We start from the raw sequence: 8627 nt of genomic DNA, 5'->3' as shown, positions 1-8627 counted from the left end.
TGGATGTTTGACAGAGAAGTCCTGGTAAGTGAAGTCAGGCAATTGGAAAATCCTGGTGAGTGAAGGCATGTGAAAGACCTAGTGAGTGAAGCTAGGCAGAAGGATAATCCTGGTGAGTGAAGCTAAGTGAAAGACCTAGTGAGTGAACACTTCAAGAAAAAAGCTAATAGACAACACTTTAAAAGCGTTGTCTATATGGATGAAAAAACATTGTTAAAAGCACTGTTGTTAAAAGTCTGCTCAAAGACAACGCTTTAAAAGCGTTGTCGTTTGTAGAAAAGACAACACTTTTGCAACTCTTTAAAAGCGTTGTTGTTTTTTACAAATACAATGCATAAAAAGCATTGTCTTTTTTAAAGACAACGCATAAAAAACGTTGTCTTTTTTTAAAGACAACGCATAAAAAGCGTTGTCCTCTTTAGTAAAGACAACAATTTCACAACACATAAAAAAGCATTATCCAAGAGGTTTTAAACTATTATCTTTTAATACCAAAGACAAATAAAAGATAAATAAAAGTGAATCTACTTCAATCAACGACATATTATTAAATAAACAACCAAGATAAATATATAAATTATCATCCATACACTTTATAACAAGCATAATTAATTGCATACAAAGAAATTTTAATTTGAGACACTGAAAACTACTTCTATCGTCTACATCTTATTGCATGAACTTAAAGGATCTTTATAGATGCTACTTATCCTCTTGAATTAAATGTTCTTTACTCATTGACTTTAACCATCTTCTCACTTAAATCCCAAAGCCTTCTTGATAGTTCTTCGTCGAAGTACTTCCCAGTCACATATGAGGTTCGGATGTAGTTCCACATAGCATGTAGTTGTTGCTCCTGTAATCATCCATACTTGAGCTATTTAGCTGGATTTTTTAATACCTCCATTCACCTTCAAAATATCTGAAAAGGCACTGCACATGAAAGATTCAAGACAAAGTGTAAGTTAGTCTTGATGACCCACAAAAATGGAACAACAACAATATCTCTAGTGGATTCTATAAACTCTGAGATTCTGAAGTAGGAATCAAGACAATTTACTTAGCATTAAATCAACAAACAACACAACATAACTAATAAACCAAAAAAGCAGAACAAATTCATGGCTTAATGTACAATATCTTATATAATTAACATCTACATTTCACTATGTGCTACCATGTCATGGTTGTGCTAGCAGAAATGTTGATGCTACTATTTTAGAATTCCACAACATCTTCCCATTGTGATGTTTGTTGAAGATAGAATGACAAAAGCACACAACCAATATGGGCAATCAATATAAATATGAACAAATCCACCTAAAAACCAAATAATTTTTTTTACATACCTCTAGGAATGATGGTCGAACTTCTATAAGTTGCACCAAGGCAGAACAAACCTGTGTATCAAAGAAAACAAACATAGATCGGTGAAAGAAAAAAAAGCTTAAGGTAAAAATACTTAAGAAACACATAAGTTTGGATTCATTAAAGAACTCTTTTTTCTCACAGATACATATCCAACATCCTTACCAATCACTCAAAGTTATTAGATTTATTTGAGAACTCTCCGCTTTCAAACAAATTTTAACAAAAAAGAAAAGTTATTAGGCCCATGCAATTTTCTAAGAGAATGGAGATAAATAATGACGGACCTCTCTCTTGATATATGCAGCCATGGACTTTTATTTTTCTATATTCTGCATCTTAATCCTCCATATTTTGATCAAGTTGTTTAATGTGGTTTCTCAAGGCAACTCTAATAAACAAGGTACAACAGAAACAAAACTACACTCGGATAATTAATGATGAAATTGTTCCTATTCTCCGCTGCAGGTGGGAAATCACACCAACATGGTGGTATCGTGATGCTTAAACAAACACAATTTGTTTTACACATTGCTCAGTTGACTTTTGTCCAAGTGACCACCTTGTGCCACTTTGGAAAGGTTCGAAGGTCTCCAGTTCCAAGAACAATAGTGTGCCAAAGAGAGCCAAATTCTGAAACATATTAGAGCAAAATGAGTCAATTTGATAGAAGTCCTTAAAACCAAAATACAAAGCGAAGGAAAAAAAATGAAAGCCCTGGGATAAACTTGCTTGGGTTAGGGTCAAATATTCAGCACCCAAATTAACAACTAAGAATCCAAACTCGACTTTTAAAATCTCTTTAGAACATCTAATACATGTAATGAGTTATACTAATGGATAACCATGTTGACCATAAACACACTAGTTCTTATATGGTTAAATTATACATTGATATAGAAGCCAATCATAAACTATAGAAAACTTTTAGAATGGAACACATATCTAGTTGTGTTATGTGCGTCGAGCAAGCAAACTGAGGGAAAACAGGCAACAAATTATCTTATAGAATTTGAGTTAAATCCTTCGAATGGACAAAGTGAATAGCAATAAAGTGACTAAACCATAAGCAGATGCAAGGATGTTAAAGAGAAAACATAGGTATGGATAAAGTGCAATGGAAGTCCACACTTCCTGAGTTCCAAATTTCTTTGAATGGATTATGTTTCAAGAAACTTTCCAAAATAACATAATATAGCTTCAAGACCGACCCAATAACAAGCTTCAATAAGATTCTGGAAGTGCATAGTTTATGATTCTGGAAGTGCATAGTTTATAGACAAGGTAATGGACAAGTTGAATAAATTTGAGTCGCAAAAATTTAGGAAATATTAGAAATAAACTTCCACATGAATAAATTTGTCAAAATTCAACTAATCTAATCTAATCTAACCTAAAACATTCAACTAACTAATTATCATAAGAATTCAAACCAAAGAAGATGCAAGTTTAGAAACTAACTAATGAAAGAGGCATTTCATCAAACACATAACGAGCGAGAATTCAATTAAGAAAAATACATGCAATTCTAAACATGGGAGAATAGCTACGTTACAATTCAACAATCAACAAGAATAACACAATTCAACATAGATAGAAATAACCCAATGTCGTAGGCATGGATCGGAATAGAACTCTCCTCTTTGGGGAGGGGGCTGCTGGATGGAGCTTCTTTGATGGCCAATCTATCGGCGAAGGCTGTGGACGAAGTGGATGGCTGCTCGTCGATGGAGAATGAAACCTTTTCTTCGAATCTAAAGATAAAGGGGATGTTGAAGGATGGATGAACTCTCCTCTTCAAATCCGAAGAGGAGAGGGGCTGCTGGCTAGTGATGAAGCTTTAATCTTCAAATCCGAAATGGAGAGGTGGAAGGAAACTAGTGGTGGCGAAGAAACCTCTACTAATTAGGAGAGGGTGATGTAGAGTTCGGTGGTGGCGCCTCTCCCAATTGGAAGAAGCTGTGGGCTAAAGATGAAGGCATCGTGAGATGGCTTTCAGATCTGGAAGATTTGTGAGAAGACCTTGCAGTCAACGACGAGGAAGATGGTAGAAGAGATGAGATGGCCTACGGATTCTGGGATGAAGCTCCTATTGTGTGCGTTAGCGTCGGCTGTAGATGAGATGGAGGCGGAAAAGGGAGCCTGTCCTCTCCCAATCGGGTAGAGGAAGAGAATGAGGGACGCCGGCTGTGATGGAGAAGGCGACAGATGATCGAAGTTGTGAGAGGGGTGCGAGTGAGTGAAACCTAGGGGTTTTTCAACTCCTTACTTGATCCAATGGTTTGTATCATTTTAGATTTAATTTAGATGAGAACTTAACAATAGACAATACTAAAAAAAAATGGTAATAGACAACGCTTTTCAAGAAGTGTTGTCGTTGACCTATAAAAATCACTAAAAGACAACAGTTTTTAAAAAAGTGTTATCTATTAGTAAGAAAATAAAGAAATAGACAACACTTTTCACTAAAAGTGTTGTTAAAAAAAAAATAACAACGCTTTTTAAAAAAAGCGTTGTCTTTTAAGTGTTGTAAAAGCCCAATTTTCTTGTAGTGGAAGTTAGGCAGAAGTGAAAGTCCTGGTGAGTGAAGTCAGGCAGATGGAAAGTCCTATTGAGTGAAGCCAGGCAGATGGGAAGACATAGTGAGTGAAGCCAGGCAAGTGGAAATCTAAGTGGATTAAGGTTGACTGGACATCTGGTGTTGAAAAGTCCAAGTAAGTCAAAGGATTGACTAGATACTTAGCACGAAGAAATCCAGATGGGTCAAGGGTGACCGGACATCTGGTGAAAGTCCAAGTGGGTCATGGAGGATCGGACACTTGGCATGAGACGGTAAATCTAAGTGGATCAAGGAGGACCATACTTGGTGATCAGAAGTCCAACGAGAAGTTGGCAAGGAGAAAGTCCAGATGGATCAAAAGTTGACCGAATTCTTAGCGGTCGTAAGTCCAATAGGGAGTTGGCATGGAACTAGGAAGTTTGGACGTAGTAAACTTCCGAATGCCATAACTTTTGACTCGGATATCAGAATGAGGTGATCTCGGATGAAAAACGAAGCTAATTTCAAGCTCTATCCAGTTTTCTACTTTCCAATCGATTGGCCAATCAATTGGGGGGTTCAATCGATTGGTCAATCGATTGGTTGACGCGAATTCGTGCAGAAATAGGTTGAATCGATTGGGTAATCGATTGAAACTTCCCCAATCGATTGGTCAATTGATTGGGAGAGTTTTTGAGCGAACAGTGAGCTTCTGAATCAATCCGTTGATCGATTGAAACCTCCAATCGATCGGGCAATCGATTGGGAGGCTGGAAAATCATGCGATAGCTCTCGAAATCGCGTGAGACACGTTGAATCGATTGGGCAATCGATTCAAGTGTTTTCCAAGAGCATAGAGGTGCTCTGGATCGATCAACCGATCGATCCAAAGCCTCCCCAATCGATTGGGAGCAATCCAATCGATTGGGATTCGACCGTTGGCGCGGATAAAGCCGTTGGCGAGCATTTTTCTGTGTATCTCTTCCATTCTTCTCCACGAGTGATCCAGCGACTCCACAGTAACTTCTCCCAAGCTTGCACCGCCAGTTCTTAAAGGTTATTGGAGGCGCGTCCAAGTCAAGAGGCGAGTTACAACCAGAGGAAGAAGTTAGGGTTAGGGTTTATTGTAAAAATCTTGTAAGATTTTCCTTGTATTTGTTTCTCTTTATATTCTTGTTGTATTGTGAGCTTGTAAGGCTTATCCGCCTTCGGTAGTTACCGTAAAGGAGTGTTTTCATAGTGGAGGGTGCATGAGTGTGTGGATCCTTGGACTAGTCACCTCTTCTTGAGGTGGATACCAAGTAAATCCCTAGAGTTAGCGTTGTTTGTGTTTGGTTCTTGTATTTTCCGCTGCGCATCATCACAAGAAGCAAGCAACAATGAGCACGAGATCGCGAAGAGTTATTCAACCCCCCTAGCTACTTTTCGACCCTAACATCTTTAAAGACATCTTGTAGAGTGATTTTTAAAAGTAAAAACTTTATGTCAGTATTTCTAAAAATAAGGTGATTTTGAAATTGTTTTCCAAATCTACAAAGTTTTCAAGATATAAGGTTTCCAAAAGATACAAAAAATTGATAATTCTAAGTTTTTGTAAAAATAACTTTAAAGATTAGAAAATTTGAAATGGTTTTCAAAAATCTACTAATTTTTCATAAGGTTTTCAAAAGAAAAGTTTTTGCACAAATAACTTTAAGGTTAGAAAATTTAAAATTATTTTTCAAAATAAAAACAAGAAATATTTTGAAAATAGCTAGGTTTTTAGGATAACTTTTTAAAACATTTGAAAAACTTTTTTCAAAAATATATTTTAAAATAATATTTCAAATACTTAAATAGTGGTCAAACTAATTTTCAATGTTATCATTTAAAAACACTAGGGGATAAAGTTGAATTGTTTACAAAAATGAAGTAATTTTCAAAATAATTTTAAATTTATTAATCCTCCCCCTGAACCTGACATTATTTCAAAATAGACAACTAAAAAATATCTTTAACTGTCTAACCATTAGTTACTTACTAACTATCAGAAGATAGCAATTTCACTTGGTTAGTCAGGTTAAGTTAATTTATCTAGTTAGTGTTTGACTAAACTGAAAATCTTAACTTGATTACTATTAGTTTGGTATTTAATGCCCAGACTTGTATTAATGCACTGATATAAGCATCTTAAGTCCAAACTATCTGCCTATGCATCTCACTCCTTTCTAAGTTTAGCAATATACAAATAAGGTAGTCCTGGTGTGTTGGTGAGATGCCCAAGTCCTATATCTATAGGAGCATGCTTTTTAAGAGTTTGATCTAGACTAAGGCTAAAAGTAGTTTTAAAAATTCTAAAAATAAGGAAAGTTTTGTGAAAAATAAATAAAGAATTTTATCCTAGAATTTTAAAAAAAATAATTTTTGAAAGTAATTTTGAAATTAAGAGTCCTAGTCTATTAAGCTCATTCCTAATTATCGACGCAAGTTACTAAATTCACTTTCAGGAAGGAGTTTAGTGAATATGTCAGCTATGTTTGACTTGGACTCAATATATATGAGTTCAATGTCACCTTTAGTGACATGATCCCTGCTAAAGTGATGTCTAATTTCGATGTAGTTAGTTCTTGAATGATGCACAGGATTTTTGGTTAAATTAATTGAACTGACATTATCAATTAGTACTTTTGTATTTGTAAAGTTTAAATTGAAGTCTTTTAAAGTGTGTAACATCTATAATAATTGGGCAACACATTCTCCTATAGTTATATATTTTGCCTTAGTAGTAGATAAGACAATATAGTGTTGCTTCATACTAAACCAGCTAACAAGTGATGGGTCAAGTAGCTGACACCCACTACTTGTACTTTTATGGTCCAGTTTACAGCCAGCATAGTCTAAGTCAGAGTATCCTATGAGTTCAAAATTGGGTGTTCTAGGATACCAGATTCCTATATTTGATATTCCTTTGAGATATCTAAAAATTCTTTTGACGTTAGTCAAATGTGATTGTTTAACACGGGTTTGGTATCTAGCACATATACTAACTGCAAATAAAATATCAGGTTGACTTGCAGTTAAGTATAGAAGGCTACCTATAGCACTCCTATAGTATTTTAAGTCAACTGATTTTCCATTTGGGTCATCATCTAAGGTTGTGTTAGTTGCCATAGATGTCTTTATTTCTTTAGTATTTTCTATTCCAATTTTTTTAAGTAATTCCTTAATATATTTGTGTTAATAAATGTAATTACCTTCATTTGTTTGTTTAATTTGTAACTCTAAAAAGTAAGTTAGTTTACCTACTAAGCTCATTTCAAATTCTTGCTTCATTAGGGTTATAAATTCTTATAAAAATTTTGAATTGGTTGACCCAAAAATTATATCATCTACATATACTTGAGCTATAAAAATATCTTGGTTGATTGATTTGACAAATATAGTTGGGTCAATTTATCCTTGGTTGAACCCTTTGAAAATTAGGTAATAGGTTAACCTTTCATACCATGCCCTAGGTGTTTGTTTAAAATCATATAAGACTTTCTTAAGTTTAAATACATGGTCAGGATGATCTAAACTCTCACACCCAGGTGGCTGACCTACATAAACTTCCTCTTTTATTAACCCATTTTAAAAGGTGGATTTTACATCTATTTGATAAAGTTTAAATCCTTTATGGACTGCATAGTTAAGTAGCATTCTAATGGACTCTAGTCTGGCTACTGAGGCATATGTTTCATCATAGTCAAGTCCCTCTACTTGACTAAACCCTTTAGCAACTAGTCTAGCCTTGTTTCTAATAATCTCTCCATTTTCAGTTAATTTATTTTTGAATACCCATTTTATTTCTATTATCTTTTTATTTTTAGGTGGTGGTACTAAGTCTCAGACTTCATTTCTCTCAAATTGGGCTAACTCTTCTTGCATAGCTATGATCCAATCTGGGTCAAGTAAAGATTCAGTTATTGTTTTGGGTTCAATTTTTGAGATTAGAGATATCTTACTTAAGTTTTTGAAGGATGACCTAGTTTGAACTTTTAGGTCTGGGTTACCAATTATTTGGTCAATTGGATGATTTGGGTTGACCTTTATGGTTCTAGTAGGTTCATTCATTTGAGGTTAATCTTCTTCTTCTTGACTTAGATTTTCACTGGCTCCCCCTTGACTAGTGTTACTTTGAACAAAACTAATGGGTTGAATCTAAGTTTGTTCTAAGTTTTGGTTGGACTCTTCAAATTTTACATTTGAGGTTTCTTCAATTCTGAGTGTAATTTTATTATATATTCTATAACCTCTACTGTTTAATAAGTATCATACAAAGATCTCATTTTCTATTTTTGATACAAATTTTCCTAAGTGTTCTCTTGTATTTAGTATGTAGACTCAACATCTAAATACTTTAAAGTATTTAATATTAGGTTGTTTGTTCTAATACAGTTCAAATAAAGTTTTATTATGAGTTTTATTTATTGTGATTCAGTTTTGTACATTGCATGTTGTGCTAACAGCTTCTGGCCAAAAGTATTTTGGTAGGTTATACTCATTTAGTATTGTTCTAGAGGCTTCAAGTAGGGTTCTGTTCTTTCTTTTTACTATTCCATTTTATTGAGGTGTTTTAGGACATGAATATTCGTGATGGTAACCGTTTTCAAGGTAAAATTGATTAAAATTATGATTTTTTAAATTCACCTCCGTTGTCACTTCTAATTCTTTTAATTTTTAGGTCTTTTTCCTTTTTAAC

The 8627-nt window shown here is 34.4% G+C and overlaps 1 long non-coding RNA gene across 1 annotated transcript; it reads right to left on the bottom strand.

Moving 5' to 3' along the window:
• Positions 1-542: 542 nt before the first annotated feature.
• On the bottom strand, positions 543-3651 carry LOC122023738. Its single transcript, XR_006123223.1, has 3 exons — positions 1931-3651; positions 1350-1400; positions 543-933 (listed from the first exon to the last, which is right to left on the bottom strand). It is a non-coding gene; the product is annotated as an uncharacterized LOC122023738 (long non-coding RNA).
• Between the last annotated feature and the right edge of the window lie 4976 nt (positions 3652-8627).

The sequence above is a fragment of the Zingiber officinale genome, chromosome 9B (genome assembly GCF_018446385.1).
Source record: "Zingiber officinale cultivar Zhangliang chromosome 9B, Zo_v1.1, whole genome shotgun sequence".
NCBI lineage: Eukaryota > Viridiplantae > Streptophyta > Magnoliopsida > Zingiberales > Zingiberaceae > Zingiber > Zingiber officinale.
Note: the sequence above shows the minus strand (reverse complement) of the source record. Positions and strands in the feature narration are given on the sequence as shown.